A 25,398-nucleotide genomic window follows, 5' to 3' on the forward strand; every position below is an offset into this window, starting at 1 on the left:
GATCTTCACAGACCGGCTCCCTGATTGAAGTGGGGACTGTAATGGGAGCGACATAATAGCTGCATCATGTTTGGCTCCCCTCAGGAAGGAATAGCGCCATCCATTCCCAAATAATTACAGAGCATCTGCTATAATCAGCTGACCACAGTTGTTAGTAATTAATTTCAAACGCGTGTGCCTAACGAACGCCGACACACCACGCAGGAGTCAGCCAAGGCCAAGACCGAAGAACTGAAACCTCCTGAAAGAATAGAAAGTAAAAAGAGCCTTTCCGGCTTGCCACATGATGCTAACTAAGCCTACTGCTAGCAAAGAACCACAAAAGCAATTAACCCAAAGTTAATTAGAAAATACCCTCTCCTAATTCAAATGGATGAAAGAGTGGTGTTTGGACAGTATAGTGCAGGACTGGGCAATTATTTTCCATGGAGGGCCACATTAGAATATATTTTTGCCATCGTGGGCCAGAATCATATTACAGGATTATACATCATGTGTATGACTGTGTTGACAGATATATCTACTGTAAATAATGTCCTGATATGCTACTTATTTAACTTTTTTTAACATGCACAGAAATAAACCACATCCATGTTCTCCTTTTGGTAGGTATTTTCATTATTAAACATGCAATGAACTACACAGAGGGAAAAGTACACTGTGCATTCAGCACCATGGACAGAACTCTTGTTAACGGGTATGCACAAAAACACAAGAAAGAGAGAGAGCTCAACATTACATTTAAACTAGTCAATCAGTGTGAGGAGTGAAGTCTCTGATGGGCATTGACTAGAGCAGTGAAGTCAGGTGTAGTTTCTGGCGTCGCTATGTGCAGGATTGCTGAGAGGTGAGAGTCAATAAGAGATGATCTGTGCCTTGACTTGTTATATTTCATCACTGAAAATGTCTGTTCACATACATAGGTTGACCCAAACAGTACAAACATCTTCTGAGCATGACTCTTAATCATTGGAAAGTTTTGTTCATCGAGAGATCCATAGAACCTTGTCAGTGAAATTGTTTTGAATAGTTCTCCAATCACTGCATCAGACTGATGATAAATAAGCTCAAGTTGCAGGTCAGTGGAGCGTTATCCACATTGAAGGTAAAAGGAGAGGAAACCAACAGCATGTCATTTTCCAACACTATGAAATCCTCAAAACGACGAGAAAACTCACTGTTCAAAGCACGCAGCAGCAATGCATACTTCTCCCGCTGGTCATCTGATAGGGAACAGTCTAGTAGTGTCGGAAGGTGGGTGAGATTGTTGGCTTCTACTTAGCGGGTCAGGAGGAGTAATTTTCCCTTGAAGGCTTTGACAAGGCTGTACATCTGATGTGGAAAAAGGCCCTTCCCTTGTAGTTTGGAATTCAGTGAGGGCCATGATGTCCACTGTGAAGGCAAAATCAGCCAACCATTCTTTATCTTGCAGTTGAGGGAAATCCACATTTTCCTTTCATTTGCAAAAACTCAGCAATCTCTGACTTCAGGTCCCACACCCTTTTAAGCACCTTCCCCAAACTCAGCCATCTCCCGTTTGTGTGGTAGAGGAGATCTGCATGACCCGACTCTGTCTCTTCCAACAGTGAGACAAACTGCCTGGTGGTTTAAAGATTTTGCTCTTATGAAGTTTACCACTTTAGTGACTGTATCCACAACATGGCTCATTTTCAGAACACATTTACAGAGCACCTCCTGATGATTAATGCAATGCAGGAAAATAATTTTCTGATCTGGGTTCAGCTCAGCTACATGATTGTCACGAATTGCTAGGAGTGGTGGTAGGAGTCAGGTGCAGAGAGCAGAGGGAACAGGTGCAACCAATAAGACATACAAACAGAAAAGAAAAAAAGGATCAGCGGCGGCTAGTAGGCCGGCGACGACGACCGCCGAGCGCCGCCGGCGCCGCCTTTCCTTGTAAAAGGACAGCGTTTTTTCCTGTCAAGTTTGGGCACCCATCAGTGGGCACCCATACGTGCCAGTCACTGTCTGTCGGTTATTTATATGTGCTGGATAACTTTTCAAAACTCAGTCCCAGCTTTGCCACACACTTATTAACCTCCTGCAATAAATCTTTCCCTGTGGTTGTGCTCTTCATTGACTGCACTGAAGCAAGCTCCTCTGTCATTTCAAAGTCTGTGGTTATGCCTCGTAAAAATATCAACAATTGCACCGTGTCACGTGCAACAGTGGCACTGCTCTCATCCAGCAACTGTTGTTCCATATTCTCTGCAATGTCCTCAACACACAGTGCCACTGTTCATCTTGACAGGGAAACATTTTCAAACAGCTATCTTGTCGGTGCAAAGTATTGCTACAGTGTCAAGTAAACATTCTTTAAGGAATTCTCCCTCAGCGAATGGCTTGCCATGTTTTGCAATTTTGTGGGACAGCACATAGCTAGCACTTGCAATTCCGTTGTTTGCTGCATGCAGTTTTGTGAAAAGTCCTTGCTGCTTTTGCAACTGAGAAAGCAACTCTTTCGATCTACTTGCCCTCTGCTCAGAAGACATATTCCTATATTTCTCTTTATGCTTCATCTGGAAGTGTCAGGACAAGTTGTAGTCTTTCAAGACAGCGATGCTCTCTTTGCGCACTAAGCACACAGCTTTCCCGATACCTCAATAAATAAATATTTTGATGTCCACTCTTGCTGGAACACCCTACATTCATTGTCTACTTTCCTTATCTTTGAAAAACAATTTTTTGTGCTATTTCTAGCTAGCTACTATTTGTAACTGTGAAGTGTGTGTCGGCCTGCCAGTCACTGTCTGTCCTCATGCAGTAGTTATTTATATGTGCCTTCAAAATAAATGTCCCGCAAGTGGTGGGAGTTAAATAATTACACAAAGGCGAGTATTCGTTGGGCTTTTAATTTGAATAACAAATACGTTCTTCAAAACTTTACTATCGCAAATTCTTTATGTGATCTGAGCATGATTCCGCGGGCCGTATTGAATCAGGTCGCATACGGCCCCTGGGCTGGCCTTTGCCCTGGCCTGGTATAGTGGATGATTTATGACAGGGCCCCTGTAATCACTGCAAGTAGAAGTCCTACTCATTAGAATGAATCACACCATTTGCAACGGAGGATTCTCCAAGCCACACATTTTTAAATGAGATGTGTCCCTTCACAGTATGTATCCGATTCCTAGCAATTCCTTGTCGTGTGCTGTAAGGAAGTATGACAATCCAAATTTCAAAAAAATGGAAACGGTCCAAGCGACTGTGGGCTGTTCAAATACATACACACACACACACACACACACACACACACACACACACACACACACACACACACACAAAGGGGCACACACATTGTCTGGAAAGGATTTCCACATGTTCAAGGGATCCTCTGAAATTCCTGTGCGGTTTGGAAGAATAAGACATCCCGCCTACTTTAAAGGCAGTCTTTAAAGCATGTGTTACAGCACATAGAAATGCTCTTGTCATCATCTTGGGTTAGTTTGAAATGCCATGGCTGACATTTTCCAAGGTCACATAGGCTAGCGCTTCTGAGTCAATGTCTAGGGAAAGTAAGACGGATGAGAGCTGTCTTCAGTAGGTCTGGATAAGGACTGTTAAATGAGATGAGAGAAAGCTCATCAGAAGGCTCCATCCTCTGTACTGTGTGTGTGTGTGTGTGTGTGTGTGTGTGTGCGTCTGTGTCTGAATCTGTTCCAGTACTGCTGAGAAGCATCTCATGGCACCTCATTTAATTCAACATCCACAGCACGGTAAACACAGACACACATTTCCAGTCTCACTACTCTAAAGCCCTCCCAATGGCTCGCAATTCAATCATATCCTGTCTCCTTCTATGGACTGTTTCGAAATTGACGTGTCAGTCAGAACATCTGTGTGTGTGGTATGTCCACGGACTCCACATAATTCACAAAGAATATCAGAGTAGGTGGTGATGTAGGATCAGTTTTGCCTGTTCGATCATATTGAATCAGATTATATAAAAAGTGGGGGACCTGATCTTAAATCAGCACTACTACTTTGAGACACTTTTTAATGTTTTTGTGGTTGTATTATCCTCATCCAGCTATGGTTCAATTGTAGAGTTTACTTTTACAATGAAAACAACAAAAGATAAATTAACACAGTAAGATAGGTGAAGAGGGGATTTTTTCTTTTAGCTGTTTACTTAGTAGCAGTATTCAAATCCCAGATGCATCTGACAACATAATATATATTTAGTCAACTGAGCGATTTCTACTTCTGCTCTGGGCACTGTTTAAAGAGATGAAATGTTCACTTGGTTCCTATTGGACAAGCACTCATGTATCACAAGTGATTAAACACAGCCAAAAAGATGCCAAACGGCAACATGGCTAGCAGATAATATGGCAGTTCGCTGGCTGTCAGAAAAAAAATCCAGAGTGCTGAAAGCTGACATGTCATTTAAATATGAACGTTGGATGTTATCTTGTTGTTTTCTCCCTCCCATCAGAAAACTTCAGAGTAAACAAACCAAACAACATGGATTCCCAAGGGATTCAATGGAAGAGGAAAGAGGTTTCGGGAACTTTAGTGGTTTCTGTGTTATCTTGTCCCTTTTTCTCCAGTTTTGGCAACCACCTCACCCAAGCCCTTCAAACAAGCCTTAGCTGCATCGGTTTCATCACCAGGGCTTTCATTTTGAGGAAAAAAGGCCCTCTGTCAAAAGTATCAGAGTAGCTGCACAAGATCCCTCTGAAGATTCCACCCCCTTTGCTATTAGCTCTTCCTGTGGTGCTAAACATATCTACTTCTTACAGGTGCAGAGTCATAGAGGTGACTGCTCAGGCTTTGACTGTGGATGGATTCAGGGAAGACAAATACAGTACCTGATGCGCCCCTTTGCAACGTAAATGTTCCAATGTATTCTACAGGGAAATAAGGAATGGAAATGTAAGATGAATTTTCATTAATTCAAACCTATGTTTTGAATGATCTGTCCTTAAGGATTGTGTTTGTTTGCCTTTGTTGTTGGTTATAATGCATGCGATCGTTCCAGATTGTGTGTCATATTATCAGTATGAACTATCAAAATAAAGAAAGTTGGACACTGCATGTGTAATCTCCCAGCAAACTGCTGGGAGATTACACATGGAGTGTGTAACTTTCTTTATTTTGATAGTTTATAGTTTATTCGGCGTTAGTCAGCGCCTCTACACAAACTATTTTTCTGGGTGTGCGCCAGCTCATGTTTTTTTAATCTAATATTATCAGTATGAAACAGAACATGTGTGCAATATGAAACGCATTTACAAAATAACCTTCCTTTCATGACAGGGCGAATCTCAACTAACACTTGACGTGGGCTGTAAATATGTGCTCACTGATAAGACAAGTTCTTTAATGTCTGATCCAAGGCAATACGCTATTTTCTCAAGAGACATGCTGCTGCTCCTTCACTCCCCCATATGCATTCAATTAGCTCCGGAAAAAAGAAAACGTCTATCAGCCGAGGTAGTGGTAACATCTGCAGATGCAAAGCCATCAGCATTGGTGTGAAGAGATGAGTTGCCTTTTTAAAGGAACTTGCAGTGCTTCAAGCTTTTGTCAGCTTTATACATTAACATTGAGAAGATCTGCAGGAGAGTATATAAAGGGAAATGATGATTGAAAGAAGAAACACGAATGTGACTTTTTATATAGGACACATGTAGGAATCGGAATAGATGATATTTGCTATTTTAGGTGCATACTGTATAATGGTGAGGTTTCTTCTTTTAAGCCCTACTGACATTGTTACAGCCTTGTCTCATTCTGGCCTACCACTATCCAACTTTGACTTCCTTTCTCTGCAGCTTCCATTGCATGTAATCAACAACATGTGGATATCCCTATGGGGTCCGAGAATTGCAAGTGAGCATAGCGACTGGTTCATCCCGGTCTTAGCCAGTCCCTGGAAAAATGGAGGGAAAAAAGAGAAACATCTGCTTCCATTTTCTATTTTCTCTGTAAGTCGGTGAATGTTTTTGCAGTCACCTCTATGACTCTGCACCTGTAAGAAGTAGATATGTTTAGCACCACAGGAAGTGCTAATAGCAAATAATGAAAAAGTGATTACGGCGATGTGTAATTACGTGGGTTCACTGAATGACTCCGCTCAATGCATCGTTAAGTTTCATTTAACAGCAAGGGCTCGAAGCTGCAAACCCGTCTTCCCTTTAGCGAACCTTAATTAGGCAAAAGAAAGCCTTTTAAACTGGTCACTGTATCAGGATTTCTTAAATGCTGAAGTGGAAAGAACTTCTTAGGGCTAGGCTTCCTGCTAGCGGGACACCTGTCGACAACTTCCGGTGAAATTGGAGGGCGCAATTCAAATAAATAATCATAAAAATTATGGATATTAAAGATTTAGGTACATACAAGTGTCTTATATCGGTTAAAAGCTTAAATCCCTGTTAATCTAACTGCACTGTCCGATTTACAATAGGCTTCACAGCGAAAGCATGCCATGCAATTGTTTGAGGATGGTGTTTTGTTAGATGAAATCCTTCTATTTGAGTAATCCACTCGTTCAACATGCAGAGAAAGGAATCCAAAAAGATACTGCTAAACTTTGTTGAAACAAGTCAAAATACATTTCTATATAATCCTCAGATACGCTAAAATGTAATTAAACTATAATATTTCATATGGAAAGAAGTATGTTCAATAGGAAAGCGATATTAGCAGGTGTGCGTCCTCTTGGTCGCACGCATACACAAGTTTCCAAGTCTGTATCCCAGTACTAAAACTCATAATTCTTCCTCGTTTTGGAAGAAACAAGCCTGAAACCTTGAACAAAGACTGTTGACATCTAGTGGAAGCCATAGGAATTGCAATCTGGGAGCTGGATTTGGATATGCCCCTATACTTTCCATTGTAAGAGCGTTGGTTCTCAAAAAGAAAAATCTGGTTGGTTTTTCTTTGGATTTTCTCCTACCATATCTATTGTGTTATAGTGTCCTACATTATTTTAACATTTCTACAAACTTCAGAGTGTCTTCTTTCCAATGGTACCAATTACATGCACATCCTGGCTTCAGGGCCTGAGCAACAGGCAGTTTACTTTGGGCATGTCAGTCAGACAGGAAGTGGAGAAAAATAGACCCTAGCCTGATTAAGTTGAGTTGACCTAAAACATAACCAATGAGCTGAAACACCACTGTGACCAATTCATTAATTAATTGACAGAAGTACTGTACTTAAGATTCTGATACGATGTCCTTCAGGAGAGCAAATTATCGAGAAGATGATGTAACGTCTTCGAATAGTCACGAAAACAATGAGTAATTCACCTGTCTGCGGTATACTGGAAATGTGGAGGAACCTGATGGTAAAAGTCCATTTGAAAATATGAAACTACGCTATACTAGTGGAAAGTTTTGTCCAATAACATTGAGTCATTGTTGTCTCTACCTTCTTGCCCTTTGTGCTGTTGTCTGTGCCCAATAATGTTTGTAGCCATGTTTTGTGCTGCTACCATGTTGTGCTGCTGCCATGTTGTATTGCTACCATGCTGTGTTGCCATGTGTTGCTGTCATGTTATGTTGTTGTCTTAGGTCTCTCTTTATGTAGTGTTGTCTCTCTTGTCGTGATGTGTGATTTGTCCTATATTATTATTATTATTATTTTTATCCCAGCCCCTGTCCCCGCAGGAGGCCTTTTGGTAGGCCGTCTGACTTGCCTAGTTAAAACAATATTAAATAAAATAAAAATCACAGGCAATGAGAGGAAGGGACCTGATTTAAAAAGTCAATACAAAAGTGTGAAATTACCGTTTGAGTGCTGTTTACTTCCAAGTGAATGCTGTTTACTTCCATGTGAATGCTGTTTACTTCCATGTGAATGCTGTTTACTTCCAAGTGAATGCTGTTTACTTCCAAGTGAATGCTCTTTACTTCCAAGTGAATGCTGTTTACTTCCATGTGAATGCTGTTTACTTCAGTGTGAATGTATCATAATGAAGTAAATACATTTACAAGAGGTTCACAGTCAAAAGCCCTAGCAGCAAAGTAAGCTGGCATAGGTGGACACACATTTATCAGGCTACTAGTGGGGACACTGACTGGGCACAGTGTTTATTACTAGGGTGACTCAGTGACATCCATCTGAGATGTCTTGACAGGAAGCTGGAGCAAAGACTGTGATTGAATGTGATATAGCGTTAAGTGAAGGTATCATGAACAGAGATAAACTCAAAGGCGTGACCGCCATCGACCTCACTGCCATCGACTGGCACATCATGACCTCTCCATCACACGGTTCCATTCCCATCAGGCAGTGCCTGGGCCTGGAGGCACAGTCTGCCACACAGGTATACCTGTCACTGGGTTAGAGATATGACACATCTGGTAGCTCAATTACTGGCACTGCCAGTCTAGTGATATAAGTTCTTGGGAAAATGTTCGTTCATCAGAGGTTGGTCCATCCAGCAACCTGTCTCGAACTCCGTGAGTAGCCACTGGTCCAATTATCCATCTGAAAAGCATCCTGATCTTGGCCCTCATTCAAAACCCAAACCCCCTCTGTAATGGTGACAATTATCCCAACACAGAGAGTGCAATGAGGTTGGGCAATGTGCCACATTGAATTTGTTAGCGGTCTAATTTGGTTTGGAACTGGTGATGATAGTGTGATTTGATAAATGGGTACACCCAGGCCTACTGTTGATCGCTGTGGGTGATGACAGATAAACACATCTTAATGATAAACGCAGCCTTTGAGATCTGGGATCTTATGATGCGATCAGAATGAGGTATTTACAGTACTGTAGTGTAGTCGCAATGGTTTTCTCACAGGGTGTGTGACAAGTCAAGTGCCACTCCACCATATCATAGGTCCTAGCAGTTCTTAAAGGGTTTGAGGGTTAATTTGTGTTTGTGTCTGTGTGTCTGTTTTTGTGTTGGTGCTGCAGGATCCAGTCTGATAGGATTGGATTAGATCTCCTGAGCCAGCTGCCGTGTCACCTTGGACAATGACCTCGTCTTGACACGGAGAAGTGAGCAGAGTACAAACAGGTCAAGAGTTAATGGAGCTACTCTGGATGAGGACTTAGAGTTTAAACCCTTTAAACATATAAACCAGTTTAAACCCTTCAGTCTGCTTAACTCTGTTAACTGAATACAGTGGTATTTCAATTTCAGCCGTCTAATTTCACAGGATCTCAAATGAATAGTAATAATAATAATATTTCCTACTTCTCTGTGAACTTTATCAAACCATAGAGTAAGCTTTTTTGTAAACATTTCCAAAGATTGAATCCAGAAGCCTAGGGTGAAATGTCTTCATGATGTTGGGATGGCTCAAATAATTGAACTTTGAATGTATTATGCAAATGAGCAGAAGTCCTATTCATTTGAAATTACATGGATCCATCTTTTGAGAAAAGTAAGTGGAAAGTTATCTTTGCTTTATCATACAACGTATACATTCCTTGAATTCCTTATATTCACAAAGTCCCTTGTTCTTACCAGTCCCTTTAATACCATAGTGGTGTCAAATCAGACCCTGTACTTCAAAATGGACCTCTCCAGTGAAATTGCTCCTCGTATATTTCCATCTAAGCACAAGTCCACTTATCAGGACTGCCCCAGCCAGAGATAATGATAATTGTAGGCCATGCATGCATCCACTCCCTTGATTTTAAACCTGTATCAATTTAATAATAGCTCAGGGCCTGGTTTCCCAAAAGCATCTCAAGGCTAAATTCATCGCTAGAACCTCCGCTTGTAATCGAACTCCTGCATCAACAGCTAAGTGTGTCAAACAGCTAAGTGCATCGTTAGATGCTTTTTTGCCCTCCCTCGTCACTTTATACACAGGAGATCTCCGCTAGAAAAAAGTTGACTACAACACAAAATTGCCAATGTCTTTGTAATTGATACAAACGTATAAAAATATGCTTCAAATGAAAACCGAGATGACTGCATGAAAGTATACTGAACAAAAATATAAACGCAACATAAAACAATTTCAACAATTTCACTTAGTTACAGTTCATATAAGGTAATCAGTCATTTGAAATAAATTAATTAGGCCCTAATCTATGGGTTTCGCATGACTAGGCAGAGAGGCACCCACTGGGGAGCCAGGCCCAGCCAATCAGAATGAGTTTTCCGCAAGAAAGGGCTTCATTACAGACAGAAATACTCCTCAGTTTCATCAGCTGTCCGGGTGGCTGGTCTCAGACGATCCCGGAGTCGAAGAAGCCGGATGTGTAGGTCCTGCTGGTATTTACAAATGTACAAGATGTTATGAACGCAACATCACACTCAAACCAAGAAGTGACTACGGGTGTGGCCAGGGAGTGACGGGGGGTGGAGCCCACAGCCTATAAACGTCTCAAGGAACCATGGAAACTTGTGGATCAATGTAGTCCTGCAGCACTGGTAAATCTGCTTTTTTTTAAAGAAATGGTGACCATGTGTAGGACAGCCAAACAATAGCCAAGGATAAGTAAACATCAGTTTATCAGACTAGAAGCATAATCCTCTTTACAAAATGTTGGAACAGTGAAGCACATGTCCACAATAAGCCACTTACAGATGTGGCCATCTTACTGTAAATAGCCGGGTCACCTTCAGCAAGATGCAACATTTTAGAATGTTCGGATAGAAATATGCTATGTAGAACAAATATGCCTCTCTGACATGTAGAATAAGGAATCGTGATGGCTCTATTGATGACATTTCTATAATGCAATGTTTGACAATGTTTGGCAACTGAATGTGGCATGGTATACTGACAGCTGTCATGGCGTCGGTGCCAAAAACATGATCAAACCAATTCACTTTCAGTATAATTTATTTCCACAGTATATTGTGGATTTGAAATGGCTCTGTAGTTCACGGTTTATACCACGGTCTGCCATTCTCTGTCCTGAAATGCCTTTACTTTCAGAGCAACCTTTAACACAAGGTTAAACTTCTTCAGGATAGGATGCGGTCTGAGAGCTTCTAGTAGTGCCTTGTCCTCAATATATCAGTCAACGTGATAGGTTTATCTATCGACAACTCTAATGGGCGAAGTTCACCTCACGGTTCATAGGATGCCGTTTCTTTAATAGCTCTTTAATTGTGTTAATGAAAGTCACATTTTCCCTCACGGAAAAAGGCGATTAGAATATTGATCTAGGCATTTTACAGAGGGAGGACGTTCCACTTTGATGAATGAGATCCAACCAATATTCAACATCAAAGGAACTTATCTTGACTTGACCTCAACTCCCTCTCTCTCTATTGCGCTCTCTCTCTCTCTGTGTGTCTTTCCTACTCTCTCACTACCTACCTATCCCTTTGTGTTTTCATTAGACATTCACTGTAGGCCACTTTGACTGCACTATGGGACCACACTACTCTCCAAAAAAAAAAAAAAAGCATCTTAATTTAGAACGCACTGTTAAACTCTGCGGAGAGCCAAGCTGGGCAGTTAGAGAACAAAGGCAGGGCTGTCCCCTTTCTCATGGAAAAATAAACCTTGGTCTGGGAGTTCCATGGCCAGACAGTGTGAATAATGAAATTCCTGAGCAGAAAAGTATTGAACTAAAAGGAAGAATGTGACACATCGCTATTAACCATTTACTCCATCTGCTAACAATAAGGCGATGGACACACTAATTAAAAACACAGGTCAGACTCACACCTTACTCACAACATTGCCATGTGTGCTTAATCTATCATCACTTTTGAACTCCTAGGTCCTCTTTTCTTACGCATAAATAGGTTAGAGTACACTGCTAGTCCTCACCTAAGCATTTTAAACTAGAGTATTAAAATGCCACATTGGAAATAAGTCTATGACCGAATTAGTCGATTGTCTTATCCTTGTAGGTTTTGATGTGTGTACTGCCAGGTATTTTGGCTGTATTAGGACTCTTGAAAATGTAATACATCGATACAATTGTTCGTTCGTTTAGACCAACTTAGCATTTCAGACTCCTTCTGAAAATATTCTATTTCAGTTGCAATGGTTTAGCATCTATAGACAGGCCATGTTTCTCCAGTATTATGAAGGGTGATCAAGGCAACAGGGCTCAATATAGCCCCTACAGAGGAAGAACACAGATGGCAAATTCCACATAAGTGTCCCTAAATAGTGGAAGTGTTATACCCTCTCTAGGGTCCTTTCCTTTTGCGCTCAAGCTATTGTAATGGAACACCTCTGGTCTGAATATAACTTTTTTGATATAAAAGTGTGCATCCCAAATGGCACTCTACTCCCTTTATAGTGCACAACTTTTGAACAGGTCTTATGGGGCTCTGGTCAAAAGTAGTGTACTATGTAGGGAATAGGGTGCCTCATACTGCAAACTGGATACTGTTGTTATTACCAAAAAGTCCAGGCAACCCAAACATACAGATTTATAAAAAAAAAAATATGAATGCTGCAAATGGGAACATTTGGGTCAGAGCGTAGTTTGGGAGAAAAGCTGTAAGCTAAATGCAGGCGCTCAGGAAAAGGCTTTGGAGACCAAAAGGAGGTATTGTGGTCAGACAAAAACAGATATGTTCTATCAAGGGGGTGTGGTTTACCTACATCTAACTAACAGTTAGTTAGAGTTCATATCACAATGTTTGCACATTTACGCACAAATAGAGCCTGGAGATTCAAATTGTCACACAGTATGTTTGATGTTAATATTTTCTTTTAGGGGAATTTGGTATATTGTGTGTGTGTGTCATTCAAATGTGCTGAGTTTGTCATTATCCTATGTGTATGTTACTCCCCTGTACACCAACAACATCTGTCCCATACCCAAGAATAGATGCGAGATTCTCATTTCCAGGCCTTGAAATTCAATTTTCCTGTGACAACAAGAGTAGTCGAGAGCAATGTACAATAGAATACCGGACGTCATATAGGCTTTAAATGTTTCTTTATAACCATGGCTGTTGCCATAGCAAAAGGAGGAACCAAATGGAAATGGTTCCACTCATTAAAGTATACATCTGACTTTCTAGTGAGTTCCAAATGTCACCATATTACCTATGTAGTGCATTACTATAGACCAGTGCCCTATGGCACTATAGGGACTTGGGCACTTCATAGGGAAAAGGGTGCCATTTGGGACGTAGCCTCTGAAGTGGTACAGGATGTTCTTTGGTACTTTTGACAGAGACGTTGTGCTGCTCCATTCTAATTCAATTTGAGATAAAAGGAGCAGCAGTCTATATTTATGGGACATTATTACTACCACCCAGCCGGTCTGTATGGGGCAGTATCACTACCACCCAGTCTGACTGTATGGGGAAGTATCACTACCACCCAGTCTGTCTGTATGGGGCATTATTACTACCACCCAGTCAGTCTGTATGGGGCAGTATCACTACCACCCAGTCTGACTGTATGGGGCAGTATCACTACCACCCAGTCTGTCTGTATGGGGCAGTATCACTACCACCCAGTCTGTCTGTATGGGGCAGTATCACTACCACCCAGTCGGTCTGTATGAGGCAGTATCACTACCACCCAGTCTGTATGTATGGGGCAGTATCACTACCACCCAGTCGGTCTGTATGAGGCAGTATCACTACCACCCAGTCTGTATGTATGGGGCAGTATCACTACCACCCAGTCTGTATGTATGGGGCAGTATCACTACCACCCAGTCGGTCTGTATGGGGCAGTATCACTACCACCCAGTCTGTATGTATGGGACATTATTACTACCACCCAGTCGGTCTGTATGGGGCAGTATCACTACCATCCAGTCTGTATGTATGGGGCAGTATCACTACCACCCAGTCTGTATGTATGGGACATTATTACTACACCAAATGTACATATGCAGACCGGTTTGGCCTTGAGGGGCAATAGAGGACAGCCATTTAATTTGCTGCACTTGTTCCCATTTAAGAGGCACTATTCGGAGACTATAGACTCATTCACAATAGTAGCAGCATACATTGGAACATGGAGTTCATTGTGGTCCATAGTTCAAAGGCAGAGATTCCACGAAAAAGGCAGGGTAGAGTGTGTGTGGGAAAGTGTGTTTGTGGGAAAGTGTGCTTGGGTGGTATGCGTGTGTGTGTATGTATACGTGTGTCTGTCTGTCTGTCTGTCTGTAGGTGAGTGTGCCTGTCTGTGTGGGCGCATGTGTGGTTTGAATACCTCTCATTCCAGACACACCATCAGACAGCAGAGAGTCAAAGGTCAACTTTTCCAGATATAGCCACATCAACCACCAAATGTACAAACTCAGTCTTTCTAAACAGGTTGAAATTAGGTTTCACATGTGTGGGCTTAAAGATTTAGGCACAAAAGCTTCTTAGGAATATGAAAACCAGATGAATAATTGGTACGAGATTTCTTTCAAACTTTTTCAGGTTTTGTACAGGGAACGCTCACAATACTATGTGGGTCAGTGGTTTTAATCCGATGAGAGGGTACTATAAAACCGCCCACTGTTGTACAAAAGGTAATTCCATAATCTGGGAATCTGAGTACATCCTTCCTCTTTGTACTCATCCGGTAATCCCTGGGACAACAGAGACTAGGACTGTGTCCCAAATGGCACTCTATTCCCTACTAGGGAAGTGTAGAACATCAACATGGACAAGAGTGTCAGATTGCAGCCGTTGGGAATATCCCATAGGAATCAATTGTATCCCTATCCCATGTGAATTATAGCTGGATTCTCAATTAGACGGATATTTAAATGCTTTGTGGGTTTTTGAGGGGATGTCTAACATTGTGTGTTTTATAGGGGTGTCTGTGGATTTGTGTATCCTAGTGGGTTGTAGTGGATTAGGTGTGGGTGTGTGTCTGTGTGTCAAATTAAATCAAATTCTATTGGCCACATACACATGGTTAGCAGATGTTAATGCGAGGGTAGCGAAATGCTTGTGGTTCTAGTTCTGACAGTGCAGTAATATCTAAAAAGTAATCTAGCAATTCCCCAACAACTACCTAATACACACACATCTAAAGGGATGTAATAAGAATATGTACAAATACATTTATGGATGAGCGGTGGCCCGAGCGGCATAGGCAAGATGCAATAGATGGTATAGATACACTATATACATATGAGATGAGTAATGTAAGATATGTAAACATTATTAAAGTGTCGTTGTTTAAAGTTACTAGCGAGTCTCTATGTAGGCAGCAGCCTCTCTGAGTTAATGATTGCTGTTTAGCAGTCTGATGGCCTTGAGATAGAAGCTGTTTTTCAGTCTCTCGGTCCCAGCTTTGATGCACCTGTACTGACCTCGCCTTCTGGATGATAGCGGAGTGAACAGGCAGTGGCTCGGGTGGTTGTTGTGCTTGAGGATCTTTTTGGCCTTCCTGTGACATCGGGTGCTGTAGGTGTCCTGGAGGGCAGGTAGTTTGCCCCCGGTGATGCGTTGTGCAGACCTCACTACCCTCTGGAGAGCCTTGCGTTTGAGGGCGGTGCAGTTGCCGTACCAGGAGGTGATGCAGCCCGACAGGATGCTCTCAATTGTGCATCTGTAAAAGTTTGTCAAGCTTTTAGATGGCAAGCCAAATTTCTTCAACCTCTTGAGGTTGAAGACGCTCTGTTGCGCCTTCTTCACCACACTGTCTGTGTGGGTGGACCATTTCAGTTTGTCTGTGATGTGTACGCCGAGGAACTTAAAACTTTCCACCTTCTTCTCTACTGTCCCATCGATGTGGATAGGGGGGTGCTCACCTGTTGGGGCAGTATGCAAACTGAAGTGGGTCTAGGGTGGCAGGTAAGGTAGATGTGATATGACCCTTGACTAGTCTCTCAATGCACTTCATGATGACAGAAGTGAGTGCTACGGGGCGATAGTCATTTAGTTAATTTATCTTTTCCTTCTTTGGTACAGGAACAATGGTGGCCATCATGAAGCATGTGACTGGGATAGCAGACTGGGATAGGGAACGATTGAATATGTCTGTAAACACACCAGCTAGCTGTGAAATGCGTTCTTATGGATACTTTTGCAGCAATGCAGAGTTAAAGATAAAGTTTTTAATAAATAGAAATAGTAACACAAGGAATGAATAAACAGTGAATAGTGAATAACAATAACGAGTAAACATAACATGGCTATATACAGGGAGTACCAGTACCGAGTCGATGTGCAGGAGTACGAGGTAATTGAGGTAGCTATGTACTGTATATATAGGTAGGACTAAAGTGACTAGGCAGTAGGATAGATAATAGACTGTAGCAGCAGCATCTGTGGTGAGTGTGAAAGTGTGTGTGTGTGTGTGTGTGTGTGTGTGTGTGTGTGTGTGTGTGTGTGTGTGTGTGTGTGTGTGCGTACAATGTGTGGCAAGAGTCCAATGTGTGTGCATAGAGTCAGTGCAAGAGAGTGCAAAAAAAGCTCAATGCACGTAGTCCGTGTTGCCATTTCATGAGCTATTTAGCAGTCTTGTTTAGCAGTCTTATGGCCTGGGGGAAGAAGCTGCTCAGGGTCCTGTTGGTTCCAGACTTGGTGCACTGGTACCCACTTGCCATGCTGTAGCAGAGAGAACAGTCTATGGCTTTGGTGGCTGGAGTCTTTGACAAGTGTTGGGCCTTCCTCTGACACCGTCTGGTATAGACATCCTGGATGGCAGGGAACTTGGCCCCAGTGATGTACTGGGAGTGCTCACCACCGGTCAGGTGCCTTACAGTTGCCGTACCAAGCTGTGATGCAGCCAGTCAAGACGCTCTTAATGATGCAGCTGTATAACTTTTTGATGATCCAAATCTTTTCATTCTCCTGAGGGGGAAGAGGCGCTGTTGTGCCCTTTTCACAACAGTGTGGGTGTGTGTGGACCATGTTAATGTCCTTAGTGATGTGAACACCGAGGAACTTGAATCTCTAGACCTGCTCCACTACAGCCCTGTCGATGTGTATGGGAGCATGCTAGCCCCTCCGTTTTCTGTAGTCCACAAACAACTCCTTTGTCTTGTTGACATTGAAGGAGAGGTTGTTGTCCTGGAACCACACTGCCAGGTGTCTGACCTCCTCCCTATAAGCTCATCGTCGTCGGGGATCAACCCTACCACCGTTGTGTCCTCAGCAAACTTGATGATGGTGTTGGAGTCATGCGCAGCCACACAGTCGTGGGTGAACAGGGAGTACGGGAGGGGACTAAGCACACACCCCTGTACTCGAAGGCTTCGTGCTGATGGTCAGCGTGGCGGGTGTGTTGTTGCCTACCCTCACCGCCTGGTGGCAGCCCGTCAGGAAACCCAGGATCCAGTTGCAGAGGGAGGTGTGCAGTCCAAGGTTCCTGAGCTTGGTGATGAGCTTAGAGGGTACTATGGTGTTGAATGCAGATATGTAGTCAATGAACAGCGTTCTTACATAGGTATTCCTTTTCTCTAGGTGGGTCAGGGCAGTGTGGAATGCAATAGTGTGATTGCATGCATATGTTTGTGATCTCGCATGTGTGCATGTGTGATCAAATTCCATCGTTTTTACTAGGCCTGTTAAAAGGTCATCCTCAGCCATATTGTCCAATGCCAAATCTCTTCAACACTGTCTCTCCACTGCACAGTATCTCTGAGCTGAATGTGTTTCAGGTACAAGATACAACATATGTGCATTGCAATAAAACATTATCCAGAAGCACGCTTTGCCTGAACAGCTTTCTGTGACTTATCCACCATCTCCTTTCTCCCGAGTTTTTGAAATTGTTCTATTTCCTGCAAAGGGCACATTCAATTATGGACTTATACAGAAATGTGGCTGACCAGAATGTTTCTAAAGCAGCATCAGACCCAAATGTGCTGAAATACTAACAGATGGTTTGTTCCGCTGTGGTGTGTGTGTGTGTGTGTGTGGGTGGGTGGGTGGGTGGGGTGTGGGTGCGCATGTGCACGCACGATGGGGCCGCCAGGGCACCATAGTAGAGCTAATCATTGACATGCAGCTTCGTAGCTTCGAGACACTCCGTGGTGAAAGAGATGAGAGAGGAGAAGTTATCTTCCACCTTCTCCTATTCAAAGTATTTAGAAAATGTAGAGTCAAGGATCAACTTCTCTACATATAGCCACATCAACCACCAAATGTGTGTGTGTGTCTGTGTTAACACTATTTATATTAACGATACTGGACAGACGCTGCACTTACTGGGGACGGACTTGAATTCAGGACTGATTTACTTCAATGTCCTTTTTTAAAGAGTGCCATTGGATCTGAGTCAGGAAATCTGAATTTTAAATTGCTTTCTAAAAGAAAAAAAAGGACTTTTAGCTATGACTCAGGAAAGGTACACTTTGCATTAGACACAATTAGCATAGATCTGATGCTATTGCCGTAGACACAGACCACACTAATGGAAAAATACAATTATGTTAATCAAATATGCAAACGATGACCCCGGGATATGGAAATCCAATAAACATTGAAAGTTATGAGTAGCTACTTCGACTTTTAAAAGGTCCCCCAATTTTCAGATGATTTTTGCGTGTTTTGAATGAGGATGTTGATGGAAGGCTTAATTGATTAATATGTCCATAACATGCTGCACTTCAGAGAAATAAACTTTTTTGTTAATGAAATGAATAAAAACAAATTCCGTTGTTTCCCAGAATTTGTAGGGAAATAAGTGCTAATATCGCTCACAATTAAGAGTTTCCTAAAGTTAAGGTATTTCCACCCTGTTTATATGTGTATGTTGGTGAACAAGTGCATACCGTATATTCACATGTACCTTTATATGTTTGTGTACAGTATGTGGGTGAAAACGATTGGGTTTCACATCGTGCCTTATTTGAGTTCCTGGCCCACATACCTCTCATTCCTTAGACAGGGAGCAGCTAGAGCTAGCTGATACACTTCCCACTTTCACCTTTGATTCTACGAACCACCTGATGGAACACATAAAGAGTCTAATCCTTTTCCGTAGGAATTCCTTGGTCCGGAGAGAAGGGCTCAGCTCGTAGTGGGTGGGGAACGAGGCACGTGGCAATTTCAGTCCAAAATAACTCTTGGTGTGTAGCGAGCTAGCCAGGGGCGGCCTTCAATAAGAAACCATGAAAGTCTGGATATAGAAATTTTCAAAGGCTTATAACTTCTGTGCATCCCACTTAAAGCCGCTATCCTTATGAGTCCCAGCAACATATGAATGGAGAAAATATATATATATATATGTCAACCCAGTCAAGTTCAACAGGCAAAATGTGTGACTGGCCTGGTTTTAGCAGAGAAAATCTGAAAAATAGGCCTGTATAATACAGAGCTGATAAATAGACCTGTAATATGCAAAGATGATAAATAGGCCTGCATAATACAAAGATGATAAATAGGCCTGTATAATGCAAAGATTATACTTTTCTGAGGTATATGCATACTGTAGGACCAGATCAGCGTGGCTCTGTATATAGTTCTGTATCTTCTATTATTTTGGATTCTCTCTGATGTCTAAGGGGCCTTTTCTTCTTCTCTCACTTGGGTAAAGGCAGAAAAAATATGTTGGTGGTCGTGATGTATAGTCCTGTGAACTGTTGTTCACTTGCGATGCTAAGAAAGGCATGCAAGACATGACTGTTATGTTTCATATTGATAGTGATAACAGCCTTTTATGTGTAATAGAGACTCAGTCAAGAGAAACCTCTACATAGTAGATGGTGAAAGCAAATGAAGCGCAAGCAAAGGATAAGTGGTGACATCTCTCAAAACAACCCACACTCCCGACTGCGATGTCTGCCCGAACTTGGTCATCCATTTTTGACCACCATTTAAACAATAATTTCCAGTCTTGTGGCGGTACTTTGTGCACTGAAGCTTTTAGGGAAGAAAATGTTGTACTGGTGAGATGGAGACGTTGATTGCAAATGGCAACTATTATGCTGTAGATGCTACTTGTCCATCTGTGAGTGCACACAAATGTGATAGTTAGTCATCCTTTCAGAAAGCTTCTGAAAGCTTAAAATTACACTTTACCTTGGCTTTTGGGATTTGGAATGAAAAATGCATTTCAAAACACTGCAGTGGGTAGATGGGAGTCAGAGAGAAAGAAACGGTGCAATTAAATGGGACATTTACCATTTTCTAACCTTATATTCAATATATCCAGCACCGTACTATTACCTACATGTGTGAATACGGAATAAGTTATGTAGTAAAATAATGAAAAGGGCCCAATAAATGTATTCTTGATGAGTAGTAACCTTCTCATTTCTTGACTTTTAAAGATCTTAATGGCCTCCATTAATAAACCACTTCACTAAGGCTGAGTTTACACAGGCAGCCCAAATCTGATCATTTACCCAATTATTGACAAAAGATCTGTTCTGATTTGGCAAAAGATCAGAATTGGGCTGCCTTTTTAAACACAGCCTTTTAGGTAGTAGAAGCCACATCCTCCACAAAGATACTTCAATCATTCAATCTCATCAAGGCCACTTAGTTATCATAATGATAACCAAATATGCTGGGTGCCATATCGTGCAGAGAAATTGAGTCACCGCAGCACCATTGGCCGTAATGAGCGCTATAGGCCTCAGTTCTAATCAAAACGAGGGAGCTCAGAATTACCTCAGAATCCCGTCATGACTCATTGGGCTCCATTGTGAGGTGATTGGACAGCGTCGCAGTCTGCAGACGTGTTTGAGGCGTATTAGCTTCAGGCAGGATCTGCAGCAGGATCCATCAGGAATAATGACTTCGCACTGAGGTGGCGGCCTCCAGCATGAACACAGAGGAGACTACTATTCATCACTGTGATTTGGGATGGTCCCTATCATTTCAGATGCATGAGAGTCCCAACTAAGGAAGCTTAAAGGCCAGAAAACTTGCCTTTAAGCCAAAGGAGGCAGACTGGCTGTCATCTGCATAATAACCCTTTGGTTTTCCCTCCTCTCTGAGTGAACGAGAGAGAATGGTGGCGTCTGAGAATAATGGATGAGTCGGTTGTCATCCGTGGGACCTGCTAGTGTAAAAGCGTGAGTGTCGTGATGTGTGTTTTGTCCTATATTTGTATTTTTAATCCCAGCCTCCGTCCCCGCAGGAGGTCTTCTGCCTTTTGGTAGGCCGTAATTGAAAATAAGAATTGGTTCTTAACTGAATTGCCTAGTTAAACAAAGGGTAAATTAATTAAAAAAAGAAAACAAATGAGTGTGTATAGTACCTTTTTGTGTGTGCATGATTTCAGCCTGTCTGTTTTCTAGCTTCCCCGCTGTGTATGGGAACACACAGACACAACCACGCTCAATGGCAAAAGGCTGTGTGTTAATGCTGATTGTTTTGTGCGAGTTGAGAGTGAGGCACTGAAGGCCTAAGTAAATTCCTAATGGTGGCACTCATTAGATGAGTTTGTGTGTGTGCGTGCAGGTCTGTATTGCCTACGTACATGTGTGTGTGCGCGCCGTTGGGTGTGGGTTCCTGTTAGTGTTTGGTGTGTGTTTGCTGTGCTTTGTGGGTGTGTATAATTCTCTACTGGATGAGGGGCTGAGGCAGGGTCAGGACCTCCACTGAGACAATGACTCATCCAAGGGTGGTGTACAAACACCCTTGGACAAACACAGGCTCCCTGTGGCTCAGTTGGTAGAGCATGGTGTTTGCAACGCCAGGGTTGTGGGTTCGATTCCCACGGGGGGCCAGTACAAAAAAAAAAAGTATGTATGAAAATGTATGCATTCACTACTGTAAGTCGCTCTGGATAAGAGCGTCTGCTAAATGACTAAAATGTAAAATGTAAAATGTTAAAACTTCTGAGAAGTGGAGATAGAGAGAAAACATCTGATCTGAAAACACTTGATCTGGAACAAAGCAATTGTGCCATATGAGGGTTAAAGGGCATTTTGTTTCCGACCTTATGGCCTGTGCTTTGTTTCACAAGGCCTCTCTAATAGATAACAACTATTACATCATCTGATTTGTAATAACTTGAAGAGCACAGACATAGATTCCAGAAATACGACACAGGGGTTGCAAAGTCTGTTGGTTGCAAATCAGTTTGAGGCAAAACATAATGTACTGTTAAATCTACATACACTGAGTGTACAAAACATTAGGAACACCTTCCTAATACTGAGTTGTTACCCCTTTTGCCCTCAGAACTGCCTCAATTCCTCTGGGTATGGACTCTACAAGGTTTTGAAAGAGTTCCACAGTGATGCTGGCCGATGTTGACTTCAATGCTTCCCACAGTTGTCATGTTGGCTGGATATCCTTTGGGTGGTGGACTATGGAATGCCAATTGGTTCTTAAAGCACTTGGTCAAAATGCAATCTTTTTAATGCTACGCGTGTTATGTAAGCAGGTGCAGGTGCTAAATTAACGCGTTAAGTTAACGTCTTCACATGCTAAGTTAACGCCTATACGCGTCAAATAAGTGCCTGCAAATGTGCTTGCAGGCGGTCCAAAATGTGCTAAATAAACGGCTGCAAGCGGTCCTGCACACGTCAAATTTACACCTACAGCTGCTAAATATACACCTACACATGCTAACTTAGAGCATTCTATAATATGCTAATTTTACTAATCAATTTCCCTAGCTCCTCCTTTCAACCGGATTTCACAGTTTGAAGGAACTTCCTTTTCCACTGCAGTTTCTAAAACTGTTAAAATTATGTCTGTGAGTATAACAGAACTGATATGGCAGGTGAAACCCTGAGGACAAACCATCCCCCCCCAAAAAAAATCAGCCTACCTCTATTTTCAATGGCTATCACTTTAATTATAAGGCCAAGTCCTCCCAGATTGCAGTTCCTGGGGCTTCCACTAGATGTCAACAGTCTTTAGAAAGAGTTTCAGGCTGGTTTTTGGAAAAATTTGCCAGAAATTGTAGTTTTTCTAGGTGGCTCCCATTTTGGCTGTAGTGTTTCCATGTGCGTGGAAGAGAGTGCATTCTTTGGTATTTTTCTCCGGTAAAGACAATAATGATTCTCCGTCTTAAATGTTATTGTTTATTTACGTATTAGGGTACCTAAGGTTTGATTATAAACGTTGTTTGACTTGTTTGAAAAAGTTTATTGGTAACATTTGGGATTCAATTTGTATGCATTTTGATGGAGGGAAACTGGGTGGATTATTGACTGAAGCGCGCCAGCTAAACTGAGTTTTTATGGATATAAAGAAGGACATTATCGAACAAAAGGACAATTTGTGATGTAACTGGGACCTTTTGGAGTGCCAACAGAAGAAGACCATCAAAGGTAAGGCATTTTTTATATTGCTATTTCTGACTTTCGTGTCACACATGCCTGGTTGAAATATGTTTTTCATGTGTTTGTATGCGGGGCGCTGTCCTCAGATAATCGCATGGTTTGCTTTCGCCGTAAAGCCTTTTTGAAATCTGACACTGCGGCTGGATTAACAAGAAGTTAAGCTTTATTTTGATATATTACACTTGTGATTTTATGAAAGTTAAATATTTATAATACTGTAGTTTGAATTTCACGCTCTGCAATTTCACCGGATGTTGGCCAGGTGGGACACTACCGTCCCACCTGCACATAATAAGTTAAATGTCTTACTCACATCGGCTGTGGAGAGCGTGATCACACAGTCTTCCGGAACAGTTGGCGCTCTCATGCATGTTTCAGTGTTATTTGCCTTGAAGCGAGCTTAGAAGTAGTTTAGCTCGTCTGGTAGGCTCGTGTCACTGGGCAGCTCTCGGCTGTACTTCCCTTTGTAGTCTGTAATAGTTTGCAAGCTCTGTCACATCTGACGAGCGTCAGAGCCGGTGCTGTACGATTCAATCTTAGTCCTGTATTGATGCTTTGCCTATTTGATGGTTCGTCAGAGGGCATAGCGGGATTTCTTATAAGCGTCTGGGTTAGAGTCCTGCTCCTTGAAAGCGCTAGCTCTTGCCTTTAGCTCAGTGCAGATGTTGCCTGTAATCCATGGCTTCTGGTTGGGGTATGTACGTACGGTCACTGTGGGGACGACGTCATTGATGCATTTATTGATGAAGCCAATGACTGTTGTGGTGTACTCCTCAATTTCATTTGCGGAATCCCGGAACATATTCCAGTCTGTGCTAGCAACAGTCCTGTAGCTTAGCATCTGCTTCATCTGACCACTTTTTTTTATTGATCTAGTCACTGGTGCTTCCTGCTTTAATTTTAGCTTGTAAGCAGGAATCAGGAGGATGGAATTTGGTCAGATTTACCAAATGGAGGGCGAGGGAGAGCTTTGTATGCATCTCTGTGTGGAGTAAAGGTGGTCCAGAGTTTTTTTCCCTCTGCTTGCACATTTAACATGCTGATAGAAATTTGGTAAAACGGATTTAAGTTTCCCTGCATTAAAATCCCTGGCTACTAAGAGCGCTGCCTCTGGGTGAGCATTTTCTTGTTTGCTCATTCAATGCTTTCTTAGTGCCAGGCTCTGACTGAGGTGGTATGTAAACAGTTTAAAAAAATACAGATAAACTCTCTAGGTAGATAGTGTGGTCTGCTCTACCTCAGGCGAGCAAATAGCTCAAGACTTCCTTAGATATCGTGCACCAGCTGTTATTTACAAAAGACATAGTACGCCACCCCTTGTCTTACCAGACACTGCTGTTCTATCCTGCCTGTGCAGCGTATACAGTGAGGGAAAAAAGTATTTGATCCCCTGCTGATTTTGTACGTTTGCCCACTGACAAAGAAATGGTCAGTCTATAATTTTAGTGGTAGGTTTATTTGAACAGTGAGAGACAGAATAACAACAAAACAATCCAGAAAAATGCATGTCAAAAATGTTATAAATTGATTTGCATTTTAATGAGGGAAATAAGCATTTGACCCCTCTGCAAAACATGACTTAGTACTTGGTGGCAAAACCCTTGTTGGCAATCACAGAGGTCAGACGTTTCTTGTAGTTGGCCACCAGGTTTGCACACATCTCAGGAGGGATTTTGTCCCACTCCTCTTTGCAGATCTTCTCCAAGTCATTAAGGTTCAGAGGCTGATGTTTGGCAACTCGAACCTTCAGCTCCCTCCATAGATTTTCTATGGGATTAAGGTCTGGAGACTGGCTAGGCCACTCCAGGACCTTAATGTGCTTCTTCTTGAGCCACTCCTTTGTTGCCTTGGCTGTGTGTTTTGGGTCATTGTCATGCTGGAATACCCATCCACAACACATTTTCAGTGCCCTGGCTGAGGGAAGGACGTCCTCACCCAAGATTTGACGGTACATGGCCCCGTTCATCGTCCCTTTGATGAGGTGAAGTTGTCCTGTCCCCTTAGTAGAAAAACACCCCCAAAGCATAATGTTTCCACCTCCATGTTTGACAGTGGGGATGGTGTTCTTGGGGTCATAGGCAGCATTCCTCCTCCTCCAAACACGGCGAGTTGAGTTGATGCCAAAGAGCTCCATTTTGGTCTTATCTGACCACAACACTTTCACCCAGTTGTCCTCTGAATCATTCAGATGTTCATTGGCAAACTTCAGACGGGCATGTATATGTGCTTTCTTGAGCAAGGGGACCTTGCGGGCGCTGCAGGATTTCAGTCCTTCACTGCGTAGTGTGTTACCAATTGTTTTCTTGGTGACTATGGTC

The 25,398-nt window shown here is 42.3% G+C and overlaps 1 non-coding gene across 1 annotated transcript; it reads left to right on the forward strand.

Annotated features, from left to right (window-relative positions):
- The first annotated feature begins 21,435 nt into the window (after positions 1-21,435).
- trnaa-ugc (transfer RNA alanine (anticodon UGC)) lies at positions 21,436-21,511 on the forward strand. The gene has a single exon. It is a non-coding gene; the product is annotated as a tRNA-Ala (tRNA).
- Positions 21,512-25,398: the final 3,887 nt, after the last annotated feature.

This window comes from Salmo salar, chromosome 08 (genome assembly GCF_965601325.2).
Source record: "Salmo salar chromosome 08, fSalSal1, whole genome shotgun sequence".
NCBI classification, from domain to species: domain Eukaryota; kingdom Metazoa; phylum Chordata; class Actinopteri; order Salmoniformes; family Salmonidae; genus Salmo; species Salmo salar.